The sequence below is a fragment of the Ovis aries genome, chromosome 1 (assembly GCF_016772045.2).
Source record: "Ovis aries strain OAR_USU_Benz2616 breed Rambouillet chromosome 1, ARS-UI_Ramb_v3.0, whole genome shotgun sequence".
Lineage (NCBI taxonomy): Eukaryota > Metazoa > Chordata > Mammalia > Artiodactyla > Bovidae > Ovis > Ovis aries.
The window spans coordinates 71,750,944-71,765,144 of NC_056054.1; the positions used below are offsets into that span (position 1 = coordinate 71,750,944).

The following is a 14,201-nucleotide window of genomic DNA, read 5'->3' on the forward strand; positions in this document are numbered from 1 at the left end:
CCACCACAGACCTGAGGTCAGCGATCAAGTCGGCAGTGGAGCAGTGACAGTGACTGATTGGAGGTAGCAGGCTGGCCAAAGGCTGCATCATCCCCAGTTTGTCTTTTTTATTATTATTATTATTATTTTGGCCACACCACACAGGATATGGGATTCTAGTTTCCCATTCAGGGATCGAACCCAGGCCCCCTGCATTGGGAGTGCAGAGTCCTTTCTATTGGACTGCCAGTGAAGTCCCATCCCTTTTTCAAGGCACTCATCACCAGTGCCTGCTCAGCGCAAAGGGCACTGAATCTCAACCCATGCAAACTACAAGTGTCTCTGAAATCATCCATTCAAAACAGCTCTCAGATACGTAAAACATAATTGACAGAAACTCAAAGCTAGAAGCATTCTTGAGAGGCCATCTGGGTCATTCCTCAGCCTTTAGGCAAAACCACCTCCAAACTATCCTAGCCCTCTTGGCAGCTGATGGAAAGGTTGCTAGTTTAAGCCTTCCACAAATAAAGATTTTGGATGGGCTCTGAGGGCTTCCTGAATGCTTGTATTTTTATGTTTAATTATACTATGGACTAGAAGAAAAATCCTCTGTGAAGTTGGACATCAGCTCCTCACCCCAACCACTGTCATCCTCTTCCTTCTCTTCCTCTTTGGTTTATTCCCTGGGAGATCACGCTGAGAAATAGATTAAAAAGCAAGAAGGTGTTTGAGATGAGTGCTCAGGCCCCACACCTGTGAGGGAGTAAAGGCAGCAGGACCGGGCAGAGGTAGAGACCAGACTGCAGCACCGTCATCGTCATCGCAGTGGCCGCATATCTCAGTTCAGCCCAGCAGGAAGTACTTCTCTCTCCCAACATCAAGGTAACAGTCTCAGGAAAGGTCTGTGATTGGTTCAGGTTGGGTCCCCCAGTCCTTGGGTCCAATCACTGTGGCCAAGAGATGAATAATTATGATTGGCCAATCCCCTGTCACGTGGCCACCACTAATAGGAGGGTGATGGAAAAGCTTGCTAAACAGACAAAACCGACAGCTACCACTTAGCTCTAAAGCTATCTACCTTTCAAAGCTGCCGAAAAGATTAGGGAAGACGTACATAAGAGCCTAAAAGAAGACACTCAATCAATGGTCACTGCTGTTTCCTCCATCAGCATCAATAGCGCTAATACAAACCACCTTCCTTCTAAAGTCTCTGGGCAAACAGGTGCTGATAAAATCAACATTGACTCCAACTTCAGCCCCAAATTTGAACTTCTCTTGAACTTTTCTGAAGATCTGAGGATGTTTAGCAAATATTTTCCTCCGGGGTATTTAATCTTTGTGCGCCTTTGTACTTTCTGAGCCAGAACGGGCCTGGATCACCAGAACCATCATAAGGATGCTTATCTCCCTGACAGCTTAAATGGTCTGAAAGTATTTCCCAAAAGAGACAATCACCAGTGTTTTTCTAACCTTTCATACAGCCAGCGCATTTGGATGAAGTGGGGAAATTCCTGTCTCTGAACTGTCTTGCAAGGTCTCTTTCCAATGACGGATCCTGTATGTCCTTCCCAACCCTCAAAATGATAAGCCTCTCCAGAGCCTCCTGATGATGAAGTACAGAGTTCTGGGCCATTGGTGGCAAGCCCATCAGTCCAACTCCCCTGTTACAGTGCCATACTGCAGCCAACTGGATGGAGGTGGATGTCTAGACACTTCCCAAACATCTGGACACCCTGCCCTCTGCGTCCTTAACATGCTGCTCCCTCTGTGGAGAACATGCTCTTCCCACTTCCTACCCAAATAACCACTTCTCAAAATTCCTCCCATTTTTCAAGGTCCACCTCAATGCTATCTCCTTCAGGAAGTATGTCCTATCCCTTCACCCATCTGTGGTCTTGACTACCTTTTAATCTCTGTATGGAATATATATTGTGCCTTATGCTATGTTGCCTTAAGTAATAAGCTTCATAAATCAGTTAAAGGACATTTATCAAGAATCTACTATGTGCTGTGCCAGACACTGGAGACAGAGAAAGGCTGTCTATAGTCTTGTTTAGTTGCTAAGTCATGCACGACTCTTTTGCAACCCCATGGGCTATAAGCCATCAGGCTCCTCTGTCCATGGGATTTCCCAGACAAGAATACTGGAGTGGGTTGCCATTTCCTTCTCCAGGGGATCTTCTCGACCCAGGGATCGAACCTGCATCTCCTGCACTGAAGGCAGATCCTTTACCACTGAGCCACCAGGGAAGCCTCGAGATGCATGAGATAAAATTAACCCAGCCAACATGAGGCTCTTAGAAGACCAGGTAGTACCTATTTTAAATGATGAATTTTGAGGATATTGGCTCTTCCTAGTTGGCAATGGCACCCCACTCCAGTACTCTTGCCTGGAAAATCCCATGGATGGAGGAACCTGGTAGGCTGCAGTCCATGGGGTCGCTAAGAGTTGGACACGACTGAACGACTTCACTTTCACTTTTCACTTTCATGCATTGGAGAAGGAAATGGCAACCCACTCCAATATTCTTGCCTAGAGAATCCCAGTGAAGGGGGAGCCTGGTGGGCTTCCATCTATGGGGTCGCACAGAGTCGGACACGACTGAAGTGACTTAGCAGCAGCAGCAGCAGCAGCAGCAGCAGCAGCAGCAGCAGCAGCAGTTCATTCTTTAGCTAATTCATTCACTACCTGCTCTGAGCTTGGGTGTCCTCAACTATAAAGCAAAAAGCTTTGTGCCCTAAAGCCACAGAAGATCCTTTCTCATTCAACAGTGGGTCTCGTTTATATGCTATCGTCACTTTGCCAGCTCTTCAATGGGCACTCTGCTCCTTTATCATCCAGAAACAGTGTCCTTGTAAGTTTAAGAGAATTGAGGGCAGAAATTTGAATTAACCTATGATTAGCATATCTTTATTAGTTGAACAAGGTCAGCACGGTGGTCCACACCCTCTGTCTAGAACATAATCTCGTCAGTAAGATGGGATGCTTGGAGTAAGCCCTTGCCAACTCTGATGTTCAGTGACTCACAGGCATTCTCTCTCTTGCTCCCACAAAGAGCACATCATGTTCTACAAGGATGTGGCCACCAAGCCACCTGCCAGTGAGAAACAGATACTCAGCTATGCCCACCCTCACCCCAGGGAGAGCTGAATTTTGAAGAGGCTGTGACTGAGTCCAGAGGGCCTGAATTTTAGCCACTTGTCCCCATTCTCTGCGTAAGTTGTGGGAACCAGGTGAGCAAATTAAGTCTCCAGAGAGGAAAGGGTGGTCGCTAACACTCTCTGATGGAAAAGCTCCCCCTTCTCACCTCCTGTGCCAGCTCCCTCCCCCTGTGCGCTGCTTCTGGTCCCAGCCACGTGCCCATTTATGGGCTGTGCCTCTTTGACCTACCCCAGACTCGGCACACTTGTCAGCCCGGTACCCACCACTCAAAGAACTTAATGTAAGATGAGAAATCAGTCAGTTAATTCAATTTTTTCCAGATAGAGAAGAAGCTTTTCTGATCTCCTCCTAGCCCACTATATTACCAAGAGTGCAAAACAGAGCTGTTGGTTAGTTTATAAGGAGTAAACTAAGCTAGATTCCTATAGATATTTGCAGCCAGTTTTGGGATGTGGAATAAATGTTGGTATTTGGTGAAAGATAATAAATATATAGAGATATTCAGCATGTAGATTCCTCTGCAGTGTCTATATCTTCTTGTTCCCCTTTGAAGAAACCAGAATCGAAAATTGTAGATGAGATACTATCGCTGGAGTCTATGTAAGAGAAACAATACAAATGCCAGTCAAAAGGCCCCATACTCAAAAAAAAAAAGCCTTAACCAATATTAACATGCTGGCTAATATTGTAGCTTGTAAGTTAAAATACAGCACAAATGGTACATTGAAATCAGTTACTTTTCAGGTAGCAGACCTAATAATATAGATGAAGAGTGTTCCGTCTGGGACCCAAATATTTGATCAAGTTTTTCAGTTTATAGTTTATATTCAGATCTTAGGGTGTTTCCAGTGTGTTTGTTTTTATTATTAAAAATTTTTTTTAAGCATGTATAAAAGTAGAGAGAACAGTAAGCTTCAATATTTCATCATCCAAACTGTGCTCTCCATGCTTCATCTATTTCTTTTTTTCCCCTTTTTGTTATATTTTAAAGTAAATTTCAGATATTGTGTCATTTTATCCCCACTTAGTTTAATAACATTTTCTTTAGAAATGTTTAGAGCTTTTTCTTGTCTAACCACATCACAATCATCACATAGAACATAATTAGAAACAACTCTTTGCTGTCATCTGACACTTTGTCCATACTCAATTTTCTCAGAATACCCACCAAATGTCTTTTTATTATTTTTTTAAATCCTGGTACAGATACAATGCCCACATTACATTTGGTTGTTATGTCTCACGTGTTTTTAAATGTAGAACAGTATTTCCTCACTTTTTCCCCCTGCTATTAACTTGTTGAAGAATCCCAGCTTTTATAAAGAGAGATGTGTAAAGCTCAATGAAGAGCGACTGACAAGGTGTTAGTGGTGAGGAATCTCAAACACCAGAATGGACCCCCAGTTTTTCAGAGTGGTCAGGAAGCTGATGCTGTCATGGCTCAGGGTGCCAAGACCAGGAGACTAGGTTGAAAGACGAAAGGTTTAGAGTTCTAAAACAGATTTGAACTCTCAAAAACAAAAGGTCAAGCCATCAAGGAAATGCAAATGAAAACCATGATGAAATACGACTTCACACCCACTAAGATGGCAATAATCAGCAAAAGACAATAAACAATGCTTGTTGAGGATGTGAAGAAATTCAAACATTCATAAATTGCTGGAAAGAATGCAAAATGGTGTGCTGAAATGGTACACTGGGAAACAGTCTGGTAGTTCCTCAAAACATTAAACAGAGTTTGTCATATGATTTAGCAATTCCATTCCTAGGAATATACTCAAGAGAACTGAAAATACATGTCTACGCAAAAATCTGTTCATGAATATTCATTGCATATCATTCACAACAGCTCAAAGGTAGAAACAATCCAAATGTCCATGATGAATGGCTAAATTAACATGGTACACCCACACAATGAAATGTTTTTCACCAAAAAAAATGAAGCACTTTTACATTCTACAACATGGGTGAGCCCAAAAACTATAGTGCTAAAGTGAAAGAAGCCAGCCAGAAAAAAACACATATTATATGATTCCATCTATAGAAAATATTCAGAATCAACTGAGTAGATATGAGAAAGAAAGATTAGTGGTTCCTAGGTCTGGCTGGGGGGTGGGAAGGTTATAAAGGGGGTTACAGCTAAGGTGTGTGGGATTGCTTTTGGGGATGATGAAAATTTTCAGAATTAGAGTATGGTGATAGCTGCACAACCCTGTGAATATACTGAAAGTCATTGAGTTGTATACCTTAAATGGTAGATCTCAACAATGCTGTTCTATGGTTACATCTCAACAATGCTGTTAAAATATACACATGCAAAAGTTCAGGGGTTGGTTATCTGCTGGCTTGGAGCAGGGACAAGGACCCTTCCGGGGGAGGGCCACCTCTCGAGATGGAGGGGGCTGCCTGCTTTACCACTTTTGGCAAGTGTGACTTAGCCCCACTCGGCCTCCCTGCTGGCCCCCAGCAGGCTTCTGAAGCGGATCCGTCCCGGGTTATGAACCAGACAACCTCTTGACCCTGCTTTCAGTAATACCACAAATGGAAGCCCAAGGGGAACCTAAAGGAGATTCATTTTCGCTTTCACCCACCTGATTTTGCTCCAAGCTGACCATTTCCTCTCAGGCCTGTACGCATTCTTGGAAGACAGCAAGACCAGATGCAGGTCTGGATGCTAAACCCTCAGTGGAGGAGGGGGTGGTGGGGAGAGGTTGCCCGTCAGCCCCACCACCATGGCAGCCTCCTTGCCCCCGAGACCCGGAGGCTGAAAGCAGGCTTTCCAGGCAGTGGGTGAGATCAAGATTTCCTTTCCACATGGTTTCAGAATGGGGCTCTGTGTGATTGGAGGGGCTGTTGAGTAATACCCAGAATGAGGTTATGGCCAGGGAACAGTGGGATGTTGGTGCAGAAGTCTTCCTGCCTGACTCTGAAATTCTCTCCAGGCTGTTTAAAGTGCTGGTCTTGTCAGATGTGGACATCTGCCCGGCCCACGCATCTCCAATTATCCCTTCAGCCACAGGATCCTTTGCCCATTTTGGCCAAGGCATAGGCCTCAGGAGAAGGATTTGGGCCCACGGAAATTGCAGAGGACCTGAGTCTGCCGAAAGGCCTCTGGGTCTGCCAGTAATAGAGAAAGCTCCACGGAGGAAAGGGCGCCGTGGGTGGGCCGGGTTCCCTCGAGGCCAGAAGCAGTCTCCTGGCCACCCACAGCCATGATGGCGCCACCTTTCCCTTCTTGCTCCCATTGCTCCCAATTTCCGGTTCCACTTCGAGAAAAAGCAGCCACAGGCCACAACCTTTCTGAGCAGCTCCAAGGGAACAGTTCAATAAACAGAAGACAAACATCAGTGAGAAAGGGCAACTTAAAAAGGACATGTTTCCAGGGAGAAGAATCCAGAAAAAACAGTCAAAGGTTGTCTGGAGCCCTCACTCTATATGCTAAGGAAGTGCTCTCTTAACCCTGTGGGAGCAGACACTCCATTCCCTATTCTTTTCATTCCTAGCCCTGTGACCCCAGGAACCTCCATGCCTAGCACCCAGGAGCTTGTCTCTCTGTACATCTCGCCTCCAACATCTGTCCTCTGTCCCCTCCATTTCACCTTCTTCTTCCATATAGCACCCAAGCCCTGCAGCCAGGCAGGTGGGAGTTAGGATCCTTGCCAGGTGACGGTGGGCAAATCTCTTGACCCCTGTGCTTCCCTTTTGTGTCTGCATGTCCTGGGACTAATAATAGCTCTCTCTTTGTGGAGCTATGGTGAGGGTTAATGAGAAAATGTGTGCACTCAGCCCAGAGCAAGTGCAGGATTTTTTAAAAAAAATTCTCTTATCTCTCTCCTCCTCCCTCTTTCTCATTCTTTCCACAGTCTTTCCTTCCTTCTCCTGAAGTTAACTTTTCTAAGCTTAAACCTCCATCTCAGCCTCAGCGGTATGCTGGGTGATCCCCACTCCCAGCTGGTTTGCAGACTCCCCAAAGTTGTAAAGAGCAATATTGTATAGGAACATGGAATGTTAGGTCCATGAATCAAGGCAAATTGGAAGTGGTCAAACAGGAGATGACAAGAGTGAATGTCAACATGCTAGGAATCAGCGAACTAAAATGGACTGGAATGGGTGAATTTAACTCAGATGACCATTATATCTACTACTGCGGACAGGAATCCCTTAGAAGAAATGGAGTAGCCATCATGGTCAACAAAAGAGTCTGAAATGCAGTACTTGGATGCAATCTCAAAAACAACAGAATGATCTCTATTCAATTCCAAGGCAAACCATTCAGTATCACAGTGATCCAAGTCTATGCCCCAACCAGTAATGCTGAAGAAGCTGAAGCTGAACGGTTCTGTGAAGACTTATAAGACCTTTTAGAATTAACACCTAACTCCTTTTAATTATAGGGGACTGGAATGCAAAAGTAGGAAGTCAAGAAACACCTGGGATAACAGGCAAATTTGGCTTTGGAATACGGAGTGAAGCAGGGCAAAGGCTAATAGAGTTTTCCCAAGAGAACACACTGGTCATAGCAAACACCCTCTTCCAACAACACAAGAGAAGACTCTACACAAGGATATCACCAGATGGTGAACACCGAAATCAGATTGATTATATTCTTTGCAGCCAAAGATGGAGAAGCTCTATAAAGTCAGCAAAAACAAGACCAGGACCTGACTATGGCTTAGACCATGAACTCCTTATTGCCAAATTCAGACTTAAATTGAAGAAAGTAGGGAAAACAACTAGACCATTCAATTCAGTCCAGTCGCTCAGTCATGTCCGACTCTTTCTGACCCCATGAATTGCAGCACGCCAGGCCTCCCTGTCCATCATCAACTCCTGGAGTTCACTCAGACTCATGTCCATTGAGTTGGTGATGCCATCCAGTCATCTCATCCTCTGTCGTCCCCTTCTCCTCCTGCCCCCAATCCCTTACAGCATCAGAGTCTTTTCCAATGAGTCAACTCTTTGCATGAGGTGGCCAAAGTATTGGAGCTTCAGCTTCAGCATTAGTCCTTCCAAAGAACACCCAGGACTGATCTCCTTTAGAATGGATTGGTTGGATCTCCTCACAGTCCAAGGGACTCACAAGAGTCTTCTCCAACACCATCGTTCAAAAGCATCAATTGTTTGGTGCTCAGCTTTCTTCACAGTCCAACTCTCACATCCATACATGACTACTGGAAAACCATAGCCTTGATTAGACGGACCTTTGTTGGCAAAGAAATGTCTCTGCTTTTGAATATGCTATCTAGGTTGGTCATAACTTTTCTTCCAAGGAGTAAGTGTCTTTTAATTTCATGGCTGCAATCACCATCTGCAATGATTTTGGAGCCAAAAATAAAGTCTGACACTGTTTCCCCATCTATTTCCCATGAAGTGATGGGACCAGATGCCATGATCTTTGTTTTCTGAATGTTGAGCTTTAAGCCAGGTGTGACCTAAATAAAATTCCTTATGATTATACAGTGGAAGTGAGAAATAGATTTAAGGGACTAGATCTGATAGATAGAGTGCCTGATGAACTATGGAATGAGGTTCGTGACATTGTATAGGAGACAGGGATCAAGACCATCCCCATGGAAAAGAAATGCAAAAAAGCAAAATGGCTGTCTGGGGAGGCCTTACAAATAGCTGTGAAAGAAGAGAAGTGAAAAGCAAAGGAGAAAAGGAAAGATATAAGCATCTGAATGCAGAGTTCCAAAGAATAGCAAGGAGAGATAAGAAAGCCTTCCTCAGCGATCACTGCAAAGAAATAGAGGAAAACAACAGAATGGGAAAGACTAGAGACCTCTTCAAGAAAATTAGAGATACCAAGGGAACATTTCATGCAAAGATGGGCTCGATAAAGGACAGAAATGGTCTGGACCAAACAGAAGCAGAAGATATTAAGAAGAGGTGGCAAGAATACACAGAAGAACTGTACAAGAAAAGATCTTCGTGACCAAGATAATCCTGATGGTGTGATTACTCACCTAGAGCCAGACTTCCTGGAATGTGAAGTCAAGTGGGCCTTAGGAAGCATCACTATGAACAAAGCTAGTGGAGGTGATGGAATTCCAGGGGAGCTATTTCAAATCCTGAAAGATGATGCTGTGAAAGTGCTGGACTCAATCTGCCAGCAAATTTGGAAAACTCAGCAGTGGCCACAGGACTGGAAAGGGTCAGTTTTCATTCCAATCCCAAAGAAAGGCAATGCCAAAGAATGCTCAAACTACTGCACAATTGCACTCATCTCACACGCTAGTAAAGTAATGCTCAAAATTGTCCAAGCCAGGCTTCAGCAATACGTGAACCGTGAACCTCCTGATGTTCAAGCTGGTTTTAGAAAAGGCAGAGGAACCAGAGATCAAATTGCCAACATCTGCTGGATCATGGAAAAAGCAAGAGAGTTCCAGAAAAATATCTATTTCTGCTTTATTGACTATGCCAAAGCCTTTGACTGTGTGGATCACAATAAACTGTGGAAAATTCTGAGAGAGATGGGAATACTAGACCACCTGATCTGCCTCTTGGGAAACCTATATGCAAGTCAGGAAGCAACAGTTAGAACTGGACATGGAACAACAGACTGGTTCCAAATAGGAAAAGGGGTACGTCGAGGCTGTATATTGTCACCCTGCTTATTTAACTTAATGCAGAGTACATCATGAGAAAGGCTGGGCTGGAGGAAGCACAAGCTGGAATCAAGATTGCCAGGAGAAATATCAATAACCTCAGATATGCAGATGACTCCGTCCTTATGGCAGAAAGTGAAGAGGAACTAAAAAGCCTCTTGATGAAAGTGAAGGAGGAGAGTGAAAAAGTTGGCTTAAAGATCAACGTTCAGAAAATTAAGATCATGGCATCTGGTCCCATCACTTCATGGGAAATAGATGGGAAACAGTGTCAGACTTTATTTTTTTGGGCTCCAAAATCACTGCAGATGGTGACTGCAGCCATGAAATTAAAAGACACTTACTCCTTGGAAGGAAAGTTATGACCAACCTCGGTAGCATATTCAAAAGCAGAGACATTTCTTTGCCAACAAAGGTCCATCTAGTCAAGGCTATGGTTTTTCCAGTAGTCATGTATGGATGTGAGAGTTGGACTATGAAGAAAGCTGAGCACCAAAGAATTGATGCTTTTGAACGGTGGTGTTGGAGAAGACTCTTGTGAGTCCCTTGGACTGCAAGGAGATCCAACCAATCCATTCTAAAGGAGATCAGTCCTAGGTGTTCTTTGGAAGGACTAATGCTGAAGCTGAAGCTCCAATACTTTGGCCACCTCATGCAAAGAGTTGACTCATTGGAAAAGACTCTGATGCTGTAAGGAATTGGGGGCAGGAGGAGAAGGGGATGACAGAGGATAAAATGGCTGGATGGCATCATGGACTCGATGGACGTGAGTCTGAGTGAACTCCGGGAGTTGATGATGGACAGGGAGGCCTGGCGTGCTGCAGTTCATGGGGTCGCAAAGAGTCAGACACGACTGAGTGACTGAACTGAACTGAACTGAACTGTGCAACACATTTCTGCATCCTGGTAAGGGATCTGATCTTCCCCCAGTTCCCAGCTCTGCCCATCTCTGTAGCCCCCTGTATTGCTGTCTTGGGCTGGCCGCCACACAGGAAAGTGTTCCCACAGGGTTTAGCTCATCATTACCCCCACATTGTGACTTGCAGTAACTCCTACATTAGATGACATTCACTGTGTTAGATAAGGAAACAAGGGTCTCCTTTCAGTTCAATTCAATTGCTCAGTTGTATCTAACTCTTTGCAACCCCATGGACTGCAGCATGCCAGGCTTCCCTGTCCAGTTAAAGCGTCTCCTGTAGCTGCTGCCTCTCCAGGGCCTGAGCATCATTCCCCAGAGCAGGCAGGAGGGATGCATTCCTGTGAGGGATCCAGCTCTACTTTGCTTCCTTTTCAACTTATTTGGGCCACAGTACTGTGCACCTGTAAGGTGTCCCATGACAATTACAGGGACCCAGTTTTGTTCCTCTGAAGCATCTGAGCAAGCAAAGGAGAGGGGGTCCTTTGGCCATCTGTAAAACTCCATAAAGAATCCAGTCCCTCACTTTGGAGCCTGCATATCACAGTGAACTGGTCAAGCCTTGTAATCCGCCCTCCCGCAAGTAAGAAACAGTATCCTAGGAGAAAGGGTGGTCATCCACTCCCAGATGCCTAGAGAAAGCCTTGGCTCTGTAAGGAAGCACTCACCAGGTAGGTTTTATGCATGGAGGCTGCTGCCTGTCACCATGATGGCTCCTGACTACTGACAGTAGTGACCAGTTTGGGGGAGGCAGTTATCCCTGCCTTGGCACCACTCCTGTAGTAGTTGATGGAGGTTACCAATATTACACAAGGTTCTCCAGCGAAATAGAGCCAATAGGATGAATGGATAAGATAGATGGATGGATAGATGGTTAGGCAGAAGGATAGATAGACAGATAAATTATAGATAAAGTAGGGGAGGAAAAAGAATTGTTTTCCTTCTATCCTTCTAAATGCTCAGTGGGGTCCCTGTAACAAAATGGATTAATAAGAGAAAAATAGAAATTTATTTAACATGTATATCTCAAGGGAGCCACCCAGGAAAAAATGAGAAACTCGCAAAGAGGTATGTTAGAATTCTGGTTCAAATACCACCTTCAGCTAAATCAAAGCAAGGGTGTGGGGGAGTCAGTTATACAGGAGATGAGGAAACGTGTAAAAGTACAGTTTGTTATACAGGCTTTAATTGATGTCTTCTCCATTGATAAGTCTCTAAAAATTTGTCATCCTTCTCTTTCAGGTAAAGAGAAGGAAACACTCTCACAGAGACTGTTTTTTAATGAATGCAAATTTCCCTTACAGAAGAGTAACTTATGCTGTGTTTTGATAGCTTCTCCTGTGTTTACTGTTTCTCAGAACAATCAGCTCAAAATAATCTCCCAAGGGTGTTTTTGGGGGTGGCCTATTCTGATCTCCTATAATAGGTAGATAGAAATTTATTTATAAGGATTAGCTCATGAGATTACAGAGGCTGACAAGTCCCAAGATCTGTGGGATGAATCAGCGGTCTGAAGACTAGGGAGAGGTGATGGTGTCATTCCTGGCAGGCTTAGGACCCAGAAAGAGCCAGTGTTTCAGTTCAAGTCTAAAGGCAGAAGGGAAAGATCAATATCCCAATTTGAAGGCAGTCAGGTAGGAAAGAATTTTCTTTTACCTAAAGGAGAGTCAACTTTTCACACCTTCAACTGATTGGATAGGGCCCACCCATACTAGAGAGGGCAATCTGCTTCACTCAGTCTAGTGATTCAATGTTAAGCTCACCCAAAAACACCTTTACATAAACAGCAAGAAGAATGTTTGGCCAATATCTTGGTACCCTGTGACCCAGCCAAGTTGACACATAAAATTCACTATCACACACCATTCTTTTGAGCTTCTAGAGCAGCTTTCTGCAAAATATGTGCTTCATGGAGCCCAGTCTTAAGAAATGCTCCACCAAAAAGAGAGAAAGGGGGAGGGTGAGAAAGAGAGTGAGAGAAACATGGTATGGTCAAATACATTTAGAAAATATGATATATTTCTCTCTACCCTTGCCCAACTGCTCTTCAAGTCTTAAAGGGTAGTAGCAGATAAAGACAAGTGAGAAGTCCTGTAATCAAGACAACTATTTAAAGGTGTTTGACCCAGCAGTTCCCAGAATGATGGAACACCATTTAGGAAATGCGGCTCCAACAGTGGTTCTAAGCTGGCTGGACATTTGCCCCACATGGGGAGCTTATTACGTGCCAGTTCCCATACTCTCATTCAAGTGAGATCTGGAAGTCCTCATTCCTAAACACTCACCTTGCAGGATGAGGAAGCTGGGAGCTACTCCATTTGTCATTCACCCCACTCACTTAGGTGTGTCCAGGGAAGGGGAGCCACTTCCAGTGGGATCTCCTTCTCCTTGGCCGGACACCCTGCTTTGGTGAGGGTATTGTGGAGACCATCCCTTCCTGGAGTCACTCCTATTGTCCTCCTAACAGGCTTACTTCTGGAGCCTGTTCAAAGCCCCTGGAAAGCAGCAGGATTAAGGAGCATAATAAATGAAGGGGCTGGGTGCGCACGCAAAGTGTGGCACACGGTCGTGGGTCTCAGGCCTCACCTGGCCCTCTGGGTCCTGCTCGTTGCTAGAGCCTCTTTCTGACTTGGGCCTGCAGCTGTGGTTAGCTGTCCTCACACACTGTGCCTGCCCTCACTGTTCCTTCTCCGCCCTTACTTGATGCCCATCTTTCTTCACTTGGATAGCTCTCTCCGAAGTGCAGCCCAGTTATTATCTTATAGAAGTTTTCTCAAATACTGGGTAGAGACCAGTGCTCCTTGGTGCTCCCATAACACTGCATGAAACCCCATTCTAGCATTTAGTGCATATGGGTTACACTCATGTGTTTGTGAGTCCACTCCTTCCTGGACCCTAACTCTATTCCCCTCCACTTTAAAATTGAGGGTGTGTGTATGAAAAATCTGAGTTCCCATTGCATGAACATTTTGGCTAAAAACTGGCGTTCTGCATCTAAACTGCCCACCTATCGCTAAGTTCTAAGTGGCACTTGCTAGTGCCTACAAATTTATGATTTCCAAACAACTCACTGTCCTGCCCTCCCCTTTGTGAAGGGTTAGAACAACTCTACCAGGACTTCAGTTCTCTAAAGTCAGTGTATATTAAATGTCTTTGAACCCCTGGAGCCTGTATATTATAGGCTTTCAGTAAACCTTCGTGGAAATTAACTAAACTGTTGATAACTTCTTAGGAGACAGATCTCATTTATGTGATTCATTGTCTTCATGATTCCATAGGCAGAAACCTAAGTCAATGATGTTTCTTCTTTGCCAGATTTCCATATTAAGGATTCAGAGATTCACCAGGGGGAAGAGGGGACAGCAAGTTATCTGGAAATCACAAATTCGTAAGAACTCAGCAAGTATCTGGAAGGAATTAGGGACAGGAGGAGCAATCAGGATTAAGAAATGACAGAAGCTTATAGCCAAAATCATCATGAAATGAGACCTCATATTTTGCCTAAATAAATAAAATTTTACTTTCAAGAAGAAAA

General features: G+C 44.4%; 1 long non-coding RNA gene across 1 annotated transcript in view; it reads right to left on the reverse strand.

The window, feature by feature from the left end:
• The window catches only part of LOC132658019 (uncharacterized), a 59,276-nt gene extending 53,307 nt beyond the window's left edge, over nucleotides 1–5,969 (reverse strand). The window contains exon 1 of the long non-coding RNA XR_009596962.1: nucleotides 5,734–5,969. This is a non-coding gene — a long non-coding RNA (uncharacterized LOC132658019). The remainder of the gene's footprint in view (nucleotides 1–5,733) is intronic.
• Nucleotides 5,970–14,201: the final 8,232 nt, after the last annotated feature.